Source organism: Chiloscyllium punctatum, chromosome 42, assembly GCF_047496795.1.
Source record: "Chiloscyllium punctatum isolate Juve2018m chromosome 42, sChiPun1.3, whole genome shotgun sequence".
Lineage (NCBI taxonomy): Eukaryota > Metazoa > Chordata > Chondrichthyes > Orectolobiformes > Hemiscylliidae > Chiloscyllium > Chiloscyllium punctatum.
Genome location: NC_092780.1, coordinates 594,916 through 611,556, shown reverse-complemented (window position 1 = coordinate 611,556; position 16,641 = coordinate 594,916). Strand labels below are relative to the sequence as shown.

Below are 16,641 nucleotides of genomic sequence, written 5' to 3'. Positions count from 1 at the left end.
CCCCCCTCTCTCTCTCCCCCCTCCCCCCCCTCTCTCTCTCCCCCCCTCCCCCCCCTCTCTCCCCCTCCCCCCCTCTCTCCCCCCTCCCCCCCTCTCTCTCTCCCCCCTCCCCCCCTCTCTCTCTCCCCCCTCCCCCCCTCTCTCTCTCCCCCCTCCCCCCCTCTCTCTCTCCCCCCTCCCCCCCTCTCTCTCTCTCCCCCCTCCCCCCCTCTCTCTCTCTCCCCCCCTCCCCCCCTCTCTCTCTCTCCCCCTCCCCCCTCTCTCTCCCCCCCCTCCCCCCTCTTTCTCTCTCTCTCCCCCCCTCCCCCCTCTCTCTCCCCCCTCCCCCCTCTTTCTCTCTCTCTCCCCCCCTCCTCCCTCCCCCCTCTCTCTCTCCCCCCCTCCCCCCTCCTCTCTCTCCCCCCTCCCCCCTCTCTCTCCCCCTCCCCCTCTCTCTCTCCCCCTCCCCCGCTCTCTCTCCCCTCCCCCTCTCTCTCTCCCCCTCCCCCCCTCTCCCCCTCCCCCCCTCTCTCTCCCCCCCTCCCCCCCTCTCTCTCCCCCCCCTCCCCCCTCTCTCTCCCCCCTCCCCCCTCTCTCTCCCCCCCTCTCTCTCCCCCCCCTCCCCCCCTCTCTCTCCCCCTCCCCCCTCTCTCTCCCTCCCCCCTCCCCCCTCTCTCTCTCCCCCTCCCCCCCTCTCTCTCTCCCCCCCTCCCCTCTCTCTCTCCCCCCCTCCCCTCTCTCTCTCCCCCCCCCTCCCCCTCTCTCTCTCCCCCCCTCTCCCCTCTCTCTCTCTCCCCCCCCTCCCCTCTCTCTCTCCCCCCCTCCCCTCTCTCTCTCCCCCCCCTCCCCTCTCTCTCTCCCCCCCCCTCCCCTCTCTCTCTCCCCCCCCTCCCCTCTCTCTCTCCCCCCCCTCCCCTCTCTCTCTCCCCCCCCCTCCCCTTTCTCTCTCCCCCCCCCTCCCCTTTCTCTCTCCCCCCCCTCCCCTCTCTCTCTCCCCCCCCTCCCCTCTCTCTCTCCCCCCCTCCCCTCTCCTCTCTCCCCCCCCTCCCCTCTCTCTCTCCCCCCCCCCTCCCCTCTCTCTCTCCCCCCCCCTCCCCTCTCTCTCTCCCCCCCCCTCCCCTCTCTCTCTCCCCCCCCTCCCCTCTCTCTCTCCCCCCCCCTCCCCCTCTCTCTCTCCCCCCCCCCTCCCCTCTCTCTCTCCCCCCCCCCCTCTCTCTCTCCCCCCCCCCCCCCTCTCTCTCTCCCCCTCCCCCCCTCTCTCTCTCCCCCCCTCCCCTCTCTCTCTCCCCCCCTCCCCTCTCTCTCTCCCCCCCCCCTCCCCTCGCTCCCCCCCCCTCCCTCTCTCCCCCCCCCCCTCCCCTCCCCTCTCTCCCCCCCCCTCCCCTCTCTCCCCTCTCTCCCCCCCCCCCTCCCTCCCCTCTCTTCCCCTCTCTCCCCCCCCCCCCCCCTCCCTCCCTCTCTCCCCCCCCCTCCCCTCCCCCCCCCCTCCCCTCTCTCCCCCCCCCTCTCTCCCCCCCCCTCCCCTCGCTCCCCCCCCCCTCCCCTCTCTCCCCCCCCCTCCCCTCCCCCCCCCCCCCCCTCCCCTCTCTCCCCTCTCTCCCCCCCCCCCCTCCCTCCCCCCCCCCCCTCCCTCCCCTCTCTCCCCCCCCCCCCCCTCCCTCCCCTCTCTCCCCTCTCTCCCCTCTCTCCCCCCCCCTCCCCTCTCTCCCCCCCCCTCCCCTCCCTCCCCCCCTCCCTCCCCCCCTCCCCTCCCTCCTCCCCCTCCCTCCTCCCCTCCCTCCCCCCCTCCCTCCCCCCTCCCCTCTCTCCCCCCTCCCCTCTCTCCCCCTCCCCGGGGAGGCGCTCTGTCTCTGGGCTGGGCCTGTCCCGCGGTTTCCCTCCCCCTCCCCCCTGTACCGGCTGTTCCCGCTCCGAGTCTGAGGGAGAGAGTGTGTGTGGGGAGGGAGGGAGACGGACAGGCCCCGAGGCCGAGGCCGATGCCGCTGCGGGCCTGTGTTTGTGGCCGTGCTGCCGGAGAGGATTCACTCTGTTGTCCCGCCGCGAATATGGAGAAACCGAAAAGGCCGAGGAGCTTCAGGAGCTGCAGGAGGAGCCGGTGAGAGAAGCCGGGCTCGGCACCGCCTGAGGGCAAGGACCGGGCTTGGGCTGAGGGTGTGGGCCGGAGACTGAGGGAGAGGGAGCGGTGGGGGCCCGGGGGGGGTGAGGGCCCGGGGGGGTGAGGGATCAGGGGGGGGGTGGGGTGAGGGATCAGGGGGGGGTGGGGTGAGGGATCAGGGGGGGGGGTGGGGTGAGGGATCAGGGGGGGGGGTGGGGTGAGGGATCAGGGGGGGGTGGGGTGAGGGAGTGGGGTTTGGGGACACGGGGGTGAGGGAGTGGGGTTTGGGGACCCGGGGGGATGAGGGAGTGGGGTTTGGGGACCCGGGGGGATGAGGGAGTGGGGTTTGGGGACATGGGGGTGAGGGAGTGGGGTTTGGGGACATGGGGGTGAGGGAGTGGGGTTTGGGGGCACTGAGGGAACGAGGGAAAGTTGAGCATTGTATGGAGGACTGGGGGAAGAGGACTGTGGGAGTATTGAGATTTGGGGAAGTGTGCTGAGGGACTGGGGGCAAATTTGGGGTTGGGGATTTGGAGGAGAATTGGCGGATCGGGTTGCCTGGGGAATATTAAATTTGGCTTTTGGATCTTGGAATGTTGCTCTGTTGGAGTTGACAGGGTTTCGTTTTAGAGACTAGGGTGGATGTTATTGGCCCCCTGGCAGAAATCTATTGCTAATCCTTGATAGCTCCTAAGCCCATCCCTGCACATTCCATTTGTTCTTTCTCTATTGAGAGAAATATTAGACCTGTTTAGGTGAAGAATAAATGCTGTTGAATTACTGCTGTTACTGTCAGTATTAGTGGCCACTCCGTATTGCATTGATGTGTTTACTGCCACCCGTTTTCTCAATGAGTGAGATTCATTCTAAATATAAGGTTTCAAAGACTGAGTGGAATTTGACTGTAATGTTTCTATCTGTGCTCAGAATGATTCCATCTCCCAGAATCATAGACATTTGCAGCACACAAGATAGTCATTTGGTTCATCCTGTTTGGGCCGGGACAACTTAATACCACATTGTAGCTCAGCATCTGTAGTCCTGGAGACTGAAACACTTTCGATGCATATCCAAGTTTTAAAAAAATAGTGTGCTGATGTTTTCTGCTTCTTGAAGGACTCTTTTGGGCAGTGGATCAAGCAACGAATCAGCAGGCACTTGGAGAGGTTTGACTAATTAGGGCAAGTACAGATTTGTAAAAGGCAGGTTGTGTTTGATTAATCAAAATTTTTGATGAAACAAAAAGGGTTCATGAAGGGTATGCAGTGCATGTTGCAAAAAATGGACTTTAAGAAGCTGTCTAGCAAAGTACTACATAAAAGGCTGGCTAACAAACTTAGGATCTGTAAAGGTCCAGAGTATTCGAAGATGGAGGTTATGTAGGCTTGTACAAAACAAATAGTCAATGGGAATTAGAGGAACAAATAATGTAGGGAGATTGGGGAAACTTGCAGGAGCAATAGAGTTGTCATAGTAGGGGGTTTTAATTTTCCTAACATAGACTGGGACTGCCAGATCGTTAAGGGCTTAGATGGGGTAGAATTTGTTAAGTGCGTTCAGGAAAGTTTCCTCAAGCGGTATATAGAGGTTCCTACTCAGGAAGGGGCAAAACTCGACCAACTCTTGGGAAATAGGGTAGGACAGGTAACGGAGGTGACAGTGGGGGAGCATTTCTGGACCAGTGACCATAGTTCTATTAATTTTAAAAGTTATGGGGAGGGACAAAACTGGTCCACATGTTCAAGTTCTAAAATGGGGCACGGTGAATTTTTGATGGAAGTAGATAGGAGCTTAAAGGGGTTGGTTGGAGTAGTTTGTTTGCAGGGAAAGGGACGTCCGGCAAGTGGGAGGCCTTTAAAAGTGAGATAGCCAGAGTCCAAGACCTACATGTTCCTGTGAGGGTGAAGGAGTAGGGAACCCTGGAAAACAAGATATTGAGGCTTTGACCAGAAAAAAGGAGGAGGCATGGCTTGTGTGCATGCATCTGGCATCAAGAGAATCCTGAAGATATACAGGGCATACACGAGTTTACTGAAGAAGAAAATCAGGAGGGTGAAAAGGTGGCATGAGATAGCTTAGATTCAGAAGATTAGGGAGAATCCAAAGAGTTCTTTAAGTATAATAAAGGAAAAGGAATTATTGGAGAAAGAGAGAATAGGACTCTGCAACAACCAGATTGGACGTCTGTTTGTGGAACTGCAGGAGATTGGCGAGATCCTCAATGAATATTTCCCCTCTGTGTTTAACATGGAGAAAGACATGAAGACTTGGGAACTTGGGGACATTAGTGGTGATATCTTAGGGACAGTCCATATCACACTAGAGGAGGTATTGGGCATATTAGAATGTATGAAGGTGTATAAATCTTCTGGTCCTGACCAGATATATCCAAGAACTCTGCAAGAGGCTAGAGAATAAATTGCAGGGGCCCTGGCTGATATATTTGCATCATCGTTAGCTACAGGTGAGGTCCTGGAAGACTGGAGGGTAGTGAATGTTGTACCATTATTTAAAAAGAAAAACCTGCGAAGTGTAGACCAATAAGCCGAACATCTGTGGTGGGTAAGTTACTTGAGAAGATTCTGAGGGATAAGATATACATGCATTTGGAAAGATGAGGTTTGATTGGAGTAATCAACATGGCTTTGTGAGAGAGATGATGCCTCACAAATTTGTTACAGTTCTTTGATGAAGTGACCAGGAAGGTTGATGAGCGCAGGGTGGTAGTCGTAGTATATGGATTTCAGTAAGACCTTTGATAAGGTTCTGCATGGTAGGCTACTCTGAAAGGTTAAATTTCATGGAAACTGGGGAGAGCTGGCAAACGTGATACACAATTGGCTTGATGGTAGGAAGCAGAGGTTAGTAGTAGAAGGATGTTTGTTGGACTGGAGGCCTGTGACTAGTCTTGGTGCTGGGCCCATTTCTGTTTGTTTATATCAATGATTTGGATGAGAATGTACAAGGCCATCATGCAAGCCAATCTTCCATCCATTTACTACGCCTACACTTCTTGTTGACACAGAAAGGCAGCTAACATCATCAAAGACCTTTTCCATCAGGCAGAATAAACAAAAGTTTGAACATACCTCCCAACAGATTCAAGAACGGCTTCTTCCCTGCTGTTATTAGACATCTGAGTGGGCCTGTCAAATTTCAAATCTAATGTTGATCTTGCTTTTTATGCACCTTCTTTACAGCTGTAACTTTGTATTGGTTGCTCCACCACCCTATGATCTGCCTCTACTGCATGCAAAGCAAAACATTTTGCTGTATTGTGGTAGTAATAAATCAAATGTGGGAGGCAATGGCCTAGTGTTATTATTACTGGACTGTTAATCCAGAGATCCAAATAACGTTCTGGGGACCGGGTTCAAATCCTGCCGTGACAGATGGTGAAATTTGAATTCAGTAAATATCTGGAATTAAGAATCTAATGCTGAGCATGAATCCATTGTCACTTGTCAGGAAAAACCCATCTGGTTCACTAGCGCCCACTAGGGAAGGAAACTGGCCTATGTGTGACTCCAGACCCACAGCAATGTGGTTGACTCTCAACTACCCTCTGGGCAATTAGGGATGGGTAATAAATGCAACGTCCTTGTGCTGTGAATGAATAAAAAAGGTCAAAATCAAATCAAATCAAACTATCTACTATACCACCAATTTTAGTGTCATCCACAAACTTACGTGCCTTCTATGTTCTCATCTAAACTATTTATATAAATGACAAAAAAAGTAGGCCCAGCAGCGATCCCTGTGAAACACCACTAATAACAGGTCTCCAGTCTGAAAAACAACCTTCCACCATCACTCTGTCTCCTGCTATTAGGCCAATTTTTTATCCAATTGGCAAGTTCACTCTGACTCCCTTATGATCTAACTTTACTAATTAGTTTGCTATATGAACCTTGTCAAAAGCTTTACTAAAGTCCAAGTAGACAAATGTCTACTACTCTGCCCTCATCAATTGTCATGGTTTCTTCCTCAAAAAACTTAGTCAAGTGTGCGAGTTATGATTTCCTTCACACAAAACAGTACTGACTATCCCTAATTATTCCTTGCCTCTCCAAATGCATATAAATCCTATCTTTCAGAACCACCTCCAACAACTTTGCCACCACTAAAATCAGTCTCACAGGTTTATCATTCCCAGGCTTCTCCTTGTAGCCTTTCTTAAACAAAGGCATAACCTTAATCACTCTCCAGTCATCCTTGCTACTATGTTATGAAATGGTGTATAGTCAAGTTTACCAAAGATCAGAAGAAAAGGATATCTTGAACTGGAAATGTTAGTTCTATTTTTCTCTCCACAGATCCTGCCAGACCTGCTGAATTTCTCCAGTACTTCTGTTTTTACTTCAGAATTTGCACATAATTAATATTTTGCTTTTATTACAGTTAAATGTGGCTGTGTCTGTTTTATGATGCTAAATAGTTTCTGTTTCTAATTCAGGCATCTTCAGATCTGAACCTAACTCAGTCATTGGCCACTGATACCTCAGACAGGTAACAAACTTCGGAATCATGAAATATCCCATATTGTGAACTAGAGTTATTGCATTTTGTTGTTGGAGCTGTTTTCACTTGAGGCTGAGGCTCTCACTGCCTCATCCTCTGATATACTAACTATTTAGTTGTCAGTATTCTATTGGTAGTTGAATTGACTACCGTGTTAATTGAGATTTGCAGCCACTCTTGCCAGAAGTGAATGAACCATTTTTGATCAGTTTCCTCCCAATGGCTGCACCATAAAAGAAGTCAGACTTAAGAAAATTTGATTCACAGTGATATCAAGACATGGTTGAAGGCACTACAAAAAGCAAGGGTGCTGGATAAAGCAAAGGCTCTGGGCCCTGACAATATTCTATAAGATGTAGGAATCTAAGGCCATTCGCACCATTGAGTCCATCTACCATTCAATGAGATCATGACTGATCTGATAATCCTCAGCTCTACTTACCTGCTTTTTCACCATAACCCTTGATTCCCTATCTGATTAAAACTCTGTATCAGTGAGAATATACTTAATGTTCCAGCTTCAATAGCTCTTTGTGGCAAAGAATTCCACAGATTAACAACTCTTCAAGAGAAGAAATTCCTCCTTATGTCTGTCCAAACCGGATAATCCCTTACCTTGAGATGATCTCTGGCCCTAGACTCTCCCACAAGTGAAACAACCTCTCTACATAAACCCTGTGAAGTGCCGTAACAATCTCTTATGCCTTAATGAGGTCTCTTCTCATTCTTCTAAACTCCAACGAATACAAGTGCAATCTACTCGACCTTTCCTCAAAAGAAAATCTCTCCATACCTGGAATCAACTTAGTGAACTTCCTTTGGACTGCCAAAATAGTACTTTCTTCCCTTAGTTAAGGGACCAAAACTGTTTGTTTTAGGTTTATGTTACCTCCTTGCATAATTTTAGCATGACATCCCTATTTCTATAGTCTATTCCCTTTGAAATAAATTACAACATTCTGTTTACATTTTCTATTATCTGTTGATCTAGGATGCTAGCTTTTTATGATTCATACATGAGGATTTCCAGATCTCTGTGCTGTAGCATTCTGTAGTCTTTCATCTGCTTTATACTTCCTACTAAAAAGCATAACCTCTCATATTCCCACATTATGTTCCATCTGCCAAGATTTTACCCACTCACTATATCCCTGTGTAGACTCTGCGTCATCCTCACCCCTTGCCTTTCTACCTAATTTTGTGTACAGTAATCCACAAGCTTGGCTATAGGATGTACATTTTGTTTTTCCAAGTCATTAAAGTATGTTTTAAATTGTGGTCCTAACATTGATCCCTGTGATACTCCACTCATTACAGGTTGCTATCCTGAAAATGCCCCGTTGTTTCAGCACTGTCTGTTCTATTAGTTAGTGAATCCTCTATCCATTCTAATATACCACCGCCAAAATCATGGGCTCTTATTAAGTAGCCTTTTGTATACTACCTTATCGTGTGCATTTTGGAACACTATATTACATCGACTGGTTTGACTTTATCTAGCCTGTTTGTTATTTCCTCAAAGAATTCTAATCAGTTTGTCAGGCATGATTTTCCCTCATGAAGCCAAGCTGATCCTGCTTAGTTATATTTTCTAAATGCTGTACCATTACATCCTTTAGAATAGACTCATTTTCCCAGTGAGGAGGAAGGAACTGAAGGCACTGGTGCTAAGTTTACAGTTGACACAAAGATAAGGTGGAGGGACAGCTAGTATCGAGGAAGCAGGGAGGCTACAGACATATTAAGTGAGTCGTCCAATAAATGGCAGATGGAATACAATGTGAGAAAGTGTAACATCATGCACTTTGGTAGGAAGAATAGAGGCACAGATTATTTTCTAAATGGATAAAAGGACTTGGGAGACCTATTTCAGGAGTCTCTTCAGGTTTACATTCAGGTTCACTTGGCAATTAGGAAGGCAAATGCACTGTTTGCATTCATTTCAAGAGGGCTAGAATATAAGACCCGAGATGCACTGCTGGGGCTGTATAAGGCTCTGGTTAGATCGCATTTGGAATAGTATGAGCAGTTTTGGGCCACTTAATTAAAGGAAAGGTGTGCTGACTTTGAAGAAGGTCCAGAGAAGGTTCACAAGAATGATCCTGGGGTGAAGGGCTTGTTATAGGAAGAGCAGTACAGCACTCTGGGTCTGTACCCGATAGTATTTAGAACAATGAAGGGGATCTGATTGAAATGTATGGAATATTGAGAGGCCTGGATTGAGTGGATGTGGAGGAGATGTTTCTGCTAATAGGAGAGACAAGGATCTGAGGACAGTGTCAAAGTGAAGACGTGACCCTTTAGCACTGTTAAAGTCCAGATTTGAGACGGCCCTTATGAACTCAGACCTGTAAGCCTCTCTCTTGGTTCACCCCGGAGATCGTACTCTTTTGGACGTCTGGAATAAAAAAATCCCTCTTACAGACGGATTAGTTTAATTTTAGTCATTCCCTTTATTTACCAATAGCATCACTGTTACAATGTAACATTGATACCTATAAGCTAAACTAACTAAGTTCTAATAATCTAAGAGAGTAGGATACGAGCTGTTCAAGTGCTCCAGCAAGGTACTCTGATGTACTGATACAAAGTGGTTTCCTTTATACAAAAGTTTAAAAAAAAATGCAGGTTCATAATTAGACAGATAACAGTGAAAGACAATAATTCGTAAGGAAGAAAAGTTAATTGACAGGTCTGTGTATGCCTAACTAATCACTCCTACAGGCCCTAAGCCATTCATCAGGTGGGAAAAACATACCCAGCTGAGTTGTGTGCCTGCTAGCGAGATAAACTCCTATCATAAAGAGGTACCAGTCTAAGCTAATTGGAGAGTTCATAGGGTAACTTTGCACAGCTCACATGTCTGATACAATTATTTTACAAAATGGCTTCTTAGCAAGGAGGGCAAACCTTTGACCATAAAATGGCTTCCTGACACATTGTGCCAGAATCTCTTCAATGTTAGGCTTACAATAATTTCTCAGCTAGGAGCAGACACCTGCTTTTTAAGCACTGAATCATTCTGTACCTGAGGCTGAGACGTTACCGTAAGGTTGCATTTAAACTGACTGATTAGTTTTTGAATTAGCATGCTTTCATTTCAGGGTTGTGATTCAAATTCAAATAAGACATAAGATCTGATTAGTTAGAATTGACAGTGGGGCAGTCTGTAAGGTCTGTAGAGTAGTCTGCAAGAACAGCAAGTTAAGGCTTCATCAATATTACCTTTTACAGAGTTTGTATTTAATAACCGGTAATGGCTACTCAATGTCATCATAAAGTCCCAAAATGCAATTAAATTCAATCCATAGCAGATAAGCACTAAGAGTTAATTTTCTACTGGCTCCAACAGCCTCAGCACTAAAATGGTCTCTCACTCTCTAGTGTCCTTTTGAAAGTTCAAGTCAGCAAAGATTTTTTTTCTCTCTGTGTCTGCCCTGCTTGCAAGGGATAATAAGAATTCATTATAATTGGCAGCATCTGACTGTTATAGAGTCATAGAGATGTACAGCACAGAAGCAGACCCTTCGGTCCAATCCGTCCATGCCGACCAGATATCCCAACCCAATCAAGTCCCACTTGCCAGCACCTGGCCCATATCCCTCCAAACCCCTCCTATTCATATACCCATCCAAATGCCTTTTAGTTACAAAGCTTTTGGTAGTACCGAGTTTCGTTTCAGGATCAGAATCAAACACTCATTAATTTCACAAGGGAAAGGCTGTGAATGTTATCAGTTGATGTCCTGTTCACACAGATTCACCGATGCTAAGGCAAATGTTCTTAATTGCCTTACAGCATCCTGCTATCACTTGGTGAGCCCAGATGTCTCTATCTTCTGCATCCCTTGAGATTCCCCCCCTTTTTCTCAGCCTTCCTGCCTGTCTATTTTCTAATGCAGTAAATGTGTTTTATAATTCAGCATTACAATTTAGTCTAAATGTTTAAAGACAAGTTTTAAGGCTATAGACTTTCTTATTCCCTCCTTTTTGTTATTTCATGACATCTACTTGGCTCATACAAGTATAATTAGTCCACTCAGTTGATTTATATTCTTAATAAGTCAAGTGCCTCCTTTGGGAGTCATCGTCCGGAGCAGCAGAGTTTGAAAAATACTGGACTTCAGCATGAAACTTCAGGCATGGAGGTAGAGGGGGAGACTAGGGTTGATTAATCAGATTCCTCTTTGGCTTAGGTGAAAAGCAACGTACGGTCCATTTCGTGCACAAGTGGATGACAATGTATATTCTAGGATGAGACCAAGGATTATCAGTATGTCCCACACGATCTATCTGCATGGGGACCATAGCCAGCAAGTAAAACTCCATCCACATGAATTGGATGACGGTGTGACAGGTATCTTCCCTGCGTCTTGACCTGTTTTGTTGATAACATCTGTGTTGTCCAAAATGTCTTTCGAGAAATCATGGATGTAGGTGCAACTTTGCAGGCCAATGACTGAACAAGCGCCTCCTTCTTTAGCAAGGAGGAAATCTAGCATTAGCCGATTCTGAAGTGTCATCATCCGAGTCTCCTGTAACTGTTTGTTCACCAGTTTTAAAGTGTGGGCAGTTAAGTTGGCAAGTTTCTCGATATTATATGGAAGGTCACTTATCTGATCTAGGGCCATCTCAGCACCCCAACCAGGAATAAAGCCTCCCAGCAACCTGGACCACCAGGTTTGTTGATGGAAGATGTTGTGTAAGTCCCATTTTGTTTTTCCTCTACTTTTTGTTCCATATTGATTCACCTTTTGGTGGGCGTTCCATTCATCATCTACTTCAGGCATTTCATGGTGGAGGGTGAAAAGTGGTAAGGTGCGTACGAGGGCACCATGTCCATACCAGTCATTGGGTAAATATTGGAAGGCTTTGTTTTTTGTATAGCCAATGAAGGCTAAAAGGAGTTTCAAGGGTGCACTTCTGTGAGTGAATGATGAGTCCACTCAGAGCGAGAGCTGAATCTTGTAAACAGTGAGTGCTATCAAATGTTTGATTGTTCAAGTATATTAACAGATGGAGAGCAGGAGTTCGCCCAGTGTTTTTGATAATATTTTTGCACAGTTTTTGCTTTATTTGCCCCATGTCATGGGCACCAGAAGGTCTTTCAATGCACCATTCTAACCGTGGAACAATGTTAACATTGAATCTTTCAGATTTGTTAGTGCACCTTCACACAGTGATGTCATTCTTCTAATGAATGGGTGTTTCCATCACAAGTGAGGGATTGCATAAGTGGGTGAATCTTATTTATACACTGTACATTAGAATGATGGAAGAGTGAGCAGATAACACATGGATCAGGGGGTTTAGCTTGAATAAAGAAAACATTAGTAACAGAAGGAGGATTGGGAGTGCATAGTGTTTTTGGTATTTCTTCATTTTTCCAGCTTGTCTTGTTAATTACTATAGCTACTGAATATAGGAAACATGTAAAGGTATTTCTGTCAGTGGCGGTAGGTCGGATAGGAGAGGATTCTGTTGAGATGGTATAGGTAGTCAGTCTTGTGGCAATAAGTGCCTGAGAGTTTGGTGATTTCGGTACTATGTGCTCAATACTGCACACTGTATAGTTCATTTTGAAAGGGGAACAGACAAGCATCTCAAGGTAGCAGCTTTTGATTGATGGAATGGATGAGGTTATGGAATTGTGCCATGTCATGATGATCAGCATAGAAGTGTTGCGAGGATGACAGTAAGGTTGAGAGTGATGTTTGGATATGCAGTGTGAGTAGTTTAAATAGGTTTCAGCTGGGCAGCTGCATTCATACCTTCTAATGGTATTAGTACAGTTTTCATTTATAGAGTCACATTGGAGTTTTAGCTGATCTGATCTATCATAGATGGGTTGGTTATATCTGGCACATGTACTTGAGTTGGGTTTTCATCAGATGCCTATATCAGTACTAACACTAGGACTGTGAGGGTCTACAAGCTTGCAATGTCCTTTGTAGACCCATGTTGACCATCCTTCTACCTTTACTGCAGTTTCAGTTGTCAGAAGAACTTGATAAAGACCTAGCGAATTTTGAGAGGATTTATAGCTCAGATTGAGGTTCTGGATGTAGGTTTGCTTGCTGAGCTGGAAGGTTCATTTCCAGATGTTTTATCACCCAACTAGGTAACATCTTCAGTGGGCCTCCAGGCGAAGCACTGTTAATAATTCCTGCTTTCTATCTATGTGTTTGGAACTCTTATGTCAACAAACACATCAAGTTAGACCCCATCTACCACCCCTGAAAAAAGAAAATGACATCACTACAGGAAATGACATCACTAACCCCACGCAACCCAAACATATAAGTAGAAAGCAGGAAATATCGACAGTGCTTCGCCCAGAGGCCCACTGAAGATGTTACCTAGTAGGGTGACGAAACGTCCGGAAATGAACCTTCCAGCTCAGAGAGCAAACCTACATCTTGATAAAGACATTTCCAGTGGGGGACAATTTTTCACGATTAAAGTCTTTCAATAGTACGAAGTCACCAGGGTTAATGTGTTTAAACTTTGGAGCTCTTTCTTCTTCCTTCCCTGGTACTCCATAGGCTTCTTTGACCTGTTGATGATAAGACTGCAAAGCTTTGCTTAACTTAATCATGTACCAGTGCATTTCTTCTGCCATGACATGTACATCAACAGGGTGTTGGGCAGTGAATGGTGCAGACCAAGGAGTCCTCAGGGGCTATCCATATATTAGTTCAGCCGCTGAGAATCCTGTCTTTTTCTGTGTCATGGTTCTCATATTAAAAAGGGCAGTTGGGAGTACTTGCATCCATTTAAGGTCTGTTTCTTCTATCAACTTGCTTAGCTGACCTTTTAGGGTACCATTGGCTCTTTCTACAATTCCCATTGCTTGGCGATGGTTGGCACAATGGATTTTTTGATTCATATTCAAGTTTTTACATAGTTCCTTGTTTAGCTCCACACAGAAGTGGGGGCCATTATCAGCAGAGACCTTTACTAGTATTCCAAATCTGGGTATGATTTCCCTTAACAGAATTTTAAAAGTAGTTGTTGCTGTGCAGTCAGTACAGGGATAAGCTTCAATCCATTTACTAAATACATCAATTATCACTAAGCAATACTTACAACCATGACATCTAGGTAACTCGATAAAATCTAACTGGATAGTATCAAAAGGTGCACTTGGCGTGCCTGCTGGACATTTTACTCCTTTCCCGGGATTATACTTTTGACAAATTAGGCAACTTGCAGCTGTTTGTTTTGCTTTTTCTTGCAGGTGGGGATTCCTCCAAGTTTGGAGAATTCTGTCCACCATTCCCTCCTTACCTACATGTGTATGCGTACGAACATAATCAACTAGAATAGGCAAAAGCAAGTCGGGAAGCAATGTCTATCCTACCGGTGTAACCCAAAGCTTATTGTAACTATTTACATAACAACCATGGTTCATCCATCTTTGTCTTTTCTCATCAGAGGCATCCCTGATAGGTCTGTATTTGCCCTAGGTCAGACATGGTCAGAGTGTCAGAAGAGGAAATAGGAGAGTCTCCCTTTGGTTTTCTATTCGTCATTTGAGTAACCATATCTTTTTGCTCAAAAGCTGCTTTCTTAGCAGCTACGTCAGCATCGTTGTTGCTTTTAATGACATCGGAAGCATCAGAGGAGTGAGCAGAACAATTGATAATTGCCAATTGAGGGGGAAGTTGAGGGGATTGGCGACATAGGTAGCATTGAGAATAGGGGTTCCTGATGAGGTAAGGAAGCCACGCTGCTGCCAGAGTTGACCAAAATCATGGGCACATCCAAAGGTGTAGCGGGAATCAGTATAGATATTAGCTGACTTTCCTTCAGCAAGCATGGGGAGAGCAAGGAGCTCAGCTTGCTGGGCGGAGCAGGGTGGGTCGACAGAATAAGCTTCTAATGTCTGGGATGAAGTGACAACCGCATATCCTGACATGCGTTTGCCCTCTGGAGCGATAGAAGAAGAACCATCGACATAAAGTGTAAGGTCTGGGTTAACAAGATTCTGATCTGTAAGATCAGGGCGTGGTTTATGAGAACACAATCATGAGGAGGATCATGCAGTTTAAGAAGTTCTTCCTACAGGAATGTAACGGGGTTAATGTTAGAGCAGTATTTAAGGAGAGAAGTGGATTCTGAGTGGAGTACGTTTCGAGGTCGGCAAGGATAGTGCAGAATGGGAAGTACAGACATCTACATTTTGATGTAAAGTTATATTGGAGGCAGCCAATCCCTTCTGGATAGCTGGGAGAACCTGGGTGCAGTTTTAAAATAATCGTGTAGAAGCCACGTGTACTTTAATCTTGAATGAATTAAATGTGGTGCCAGTAGAATGCCACAGGCTGTCTGTAAATACTAATCCGGGGGCAGAGTTGTAATTATCAACCTGTATGGTGGCCTTATCCTTCCAAATAGAATCTTAAATTGTATTAGTTTGAATTTGACTTGCACTTCCAGTTGTTTTAAAGTTGAACTGAAGTGGTTTTTTTGAAAAACTAGCAAGGTTTTGGTTCTTTCAGCAGTGCATCATTTTCTTTCACCGCCTGGTTAAAGAGTACGAACTGGTTTTAAAAGCAGCAGTTGGGTTTGATCAAAATCAGTGACTTGAAATTCACTTATCAATGCAATTGTAACACTCCTAACACACAGTGACAAATGATTCATTAGGGGAAGGCCATGGGCATTGGCACGTTGGAGTAGGGAGAGGGGTTCAGGTGATGTTTTGTTTTATGAAACATGTTTGCCTTGGCCTGTACTGTGGGTGAGTTTTGAGGAGGTCAGCTGACAGGAGAAGAGGCATAAAATATTTCCTTCGCCAAACTAGAATCCCATTCCTCATCCACAGATCAATCAGGATTCTTTATAGGAGAGGGGAGGGTGGGGTATCAGGAACAGTCTCTGTCATTTGTCTGGTCCTGCGCGGCTGCAGCTTGTTCTTATTCACTGGTTTTCCTTTTCATTAAATTGACATTTCAGCTTAGGTTCGAAATCTTTGCTCTCCTTGTGATTAATTTTCTCTCTGGCCAATTCCAATTCTGCTTCTAAATCATATGCTTCACATTGCCTTTTAGTTCTGCCCAGTCTAGTTCAGATCCTTCCTCCATTAATGGACTAATTCCCCATTTAATACAATTTTGTCTCCATGACGATTGCATGGATTTTTCCCATTTTTTCCTAGCTACTTTTTTTCCACGCTGCTATGGCTTCTTTCTGCTTACTTCCCTGTAGTTTTTCCCAAATCCCTTGTTCAATTTTAATGAGTCAAGTTAAATCATGTGTGCCTCCTAGAGGCCAATCCTTATTCTGTTGAGCAGCTGCAGCTGATATTTCCCTTAATTGTTTCTCATAATTAGGATACAGACTTATTATTTCAGTTAAGGGACATTTGTCTTTCATCTTACCTAGAGTTACACCCATATTTATCCTACCTGCTTTAAATTTTCACAAAACTACTGATCAACAGAGGCACCAACCCCAATCACTACAGGGCACAGACACAAAACACCATCACTTATTTACCAATAAACAAATGTGCATCCAAACCGAATCTCAAAGGAATAAACTTTTCTGCAACCTGCAGAGAGTTAGCGCTAAGTCTCTGTGTGCCTGTCCCACTCGCTTGCTCCCTCTTTCTCACACATGAACATTTTAAAAGATAACAATCCGACTTGGAACAAGACTAATTATTTCTGTAAAGCATTCTCGGCATTCTAAAACCCTGACAAGGCAATTAAGAACATTTGCCTTAGCATCGGTGAATCTGTGTGAACAGGACACCAAGTGATAACATTCACAGCACTGAGACAAAGAAGAATTTCTTCAACCAGAGGGTGGTTAATCTGTGGAACGCATTGCCATTGAGTGCATTGGAGGCTAAGTCATTGAGTGTATTTAAAATAAAGTTAGGTTCTTGATTAGTAAGTGGATCAAAAGTTTTGGGGAAAAGGCAGGAGAATGGGGTTGGGAAACATATTAGCTGTGATCAAATGGCGGAGTGACTCTGTGGACAGAATGGCCTAATACTGCTCCTATATCTTGCCATCTTATGGATGCAGAAAGGAT

The 16,641-nt window shown here is 45.9% G+C and overlaps 1 protein-coding gene across 1 annotated transcript in view; it reads left to right on the top strand.

Annotated features, from left to right (window-relative positions):
• The first annotated feature begins 1,843 nt into the window (after positions 1 to 1,843).
• The window catches only part of plekhh3 (pleckstrin homology, MyTH4 and FERM domain containing H3), a 71,124-nt gene continuing 56,326 nt past the window's right edge, over positions 1,844 to 16,641 (top strand). The window contains exons 1-2 of the mRNA XM_072561147.1: positions 1,844 to 2,074; positions 6,531 to 6,583. The gene's annotated coding sequence lies outside the window, so the exon portion shown is untranslated. The remainder of the gene's footprint in view (positions 2,075 to 6,530; positions 6,584 to 16,641) is intronic.